Here is a 2,091-nt window from a genome sequence, read left to right as displayed (position 1 = left end):
GAAGCCGCTCACCACCGTGCCGCATCCTGGGATCTGGAGAGCCAGAGGCTCCGGCCATGAGTTGTGGCTCGGGTTTTGCTATGTTCCTTCCAGGGAGGACCACTCGGAACGGGCAGCTGGGGAGGCGGAGAGGCGACGATGCAGCAGGACAGGAAGGGGGGGAGGGGCAGCAAAGGAGCCCACCAGTGGCTTTTCCCCCCAAGGATGATTGCCCCAAAAGCTGTGGGCACCCATGCCACATGTCTCCAGAGCCCAGGCCAGTCCAGGGCACCGTGGGGAGAAGGGGAGGGCTTCTCCTGAAGGCTCCCTGAGGAAGAGAGGCGGGAGAGAGAGCTGCCCGTCTCAAAGGCCATTTGAAAGTCACGCCATCATGCTCCGTCTCACACTCGCGCAAGGGAGCCAGCCACGCCGCGGAGCACATGCACGGCCCGCTTGGCACGTGTCCCAAGAACCCGGCAGCGGCTGCACGCCCCACAGCCGATACCAGCGGTCCCAACGATCCCAGTCCCCGCATGCCTCCCCCACCCACTCCGCAGACGTGACTCACCGGGGGTCACTCCAGATCCCTGGCCAAACAATGCCGGTGCGTTTAAGCCTCTCGCACACTGTTTGCCCACACACGCCTGACACGTGCCACCCCCCCTCCACCTGCTGCAGGCGTGCCTGACGTTCCCATGTGAAGAGATCCCCCCACAATTCCGCCAGCCGCATGTGGCAGAGGAAGGGACCAAGAGCCTGCCAGGAAGGGGGTCTTCTAGGGAAAGGCTCCTTCCCTCCCTGAGACCTGCACAAGCGGCTGCCGGTCAGACCAAGCAACACTGAGCCAGCGGGGCCAGAGGGATGTCCGCCTGGGCATCAGGCAGCTTCAATGCCCAGCGGGGGGGCCCCTCCAGAATGGGACCCAAAGGGGGGGGGGATCTGCAGGCCAGCACTGCTCAGCAGAACCACGCACCGTGCCACGTACAGAGCGGCAGGGCCCCATGTTGTTGGCCACGCCAGCCAGGCAGTTTGCAAGGGGCAGCTGCCGCGTTCCCAGTGCCAGCGCTGGCGATGAGACTGTGCCAGCTTTTGCTAGGAGCAGCTCCCTCCTCCGCCTGCAGCAAGCCCAAGCAGTGGGCGAAGTTCAGCTGGCAGCCTGGAAAACTGGATCCCGATGCAAGCCCAAGCCAAGGCCACCCCCCCTCACAGAAACCCCCAACGGCAGCCGGACCCCGAGAGGCGGAAGGGGAGCTGGCTGCCCCAGAAACACTTTGACCGCTCAGTCCAGTCCCCAACTCTGCTGTGGCCTCGCTGTGCCCCCCCGCACATCACTCCCCTTCTTCACCACTCCCCGGCCGGGCCCCCCCCCCGTGTTCCCTCCCGCCCCCCGCCCGCTCCTTCTGCCAACCCTCCTCCAACTCAATTTATAGCTCTTAACATGGCCGCTTTCAGAGCAGAAAACCCTTCCTGCCTCCCGGGGAGCTGGGCTGCACCAGGACACGGAACCCCTGCGCTGCTCACGGTGCCAGTCCCGGCACAATGCAGACTGAAGGGGGGGGGGGGCATCGGCAGCCAAGGCCTCTCCAGGGAGCCACCTCTGCCTCCTCACGTTCTCAGGCTAGGAAGGTCTCAGGCCCCCAACAGCAAGCGAGACTCTCCCTTTCCCTGCTTGCAGGACCTGGCACCAGTTCCACGAGGGTCTTCCACGCCTGGCTGCTCCTCTGCTCAGGGCCCTTGCCCTGGGAATTCATGGTGGGGTGGGGGTGCCACTGCAGGCGAGGCCCTGGCCCAAGCGGCAGGTGGGCCTTTGGCCAGTGCAGGCAGAGCAAAGGCTGCACGTGGCTGCGATGAGCCAGCAAGAATCCCCGGTCACTCTTGCATTCGGGACTCCGAGCCCGGCACCTGCCGGCAAGCAGAGCCTCCGGCGCTGAGGAGCCCTTTGCCGCCAGAGCCTCCTCCTCCTCCCTCCTTGGAGGCCTGAGCAAGAGACCCAGAGGAGAAAAGCCCTTTCTTTCCCAAGGGCTGGCCCCTCAACTGGGAGACACCCCCCACTTCCCATTCGGCCCAGAGGCGACTCCAGTCCCCCAACCCCACGGCTAAGGACCCCCCCCC

The sequence above is a fragment of the Gekko japonicus genome, unplaced genomic scaffold, assembly GCF_001447785.1.
Source record: "Gekko japonicus isolate JY-2015 unplaced genomic scaffold, Gekko_japonicus_V1.1 scaffold131, whole genome shotgun sequence".
Classification (NCBI taxonomy): Eukaryota; Metazoa; Chordata; class Lepidosauria; order Squamata; family Gekkonidae; genus Gekko; species Gekko japonicus.
This window is presented reverse-complemented; position numbering follows the sequence as displayed.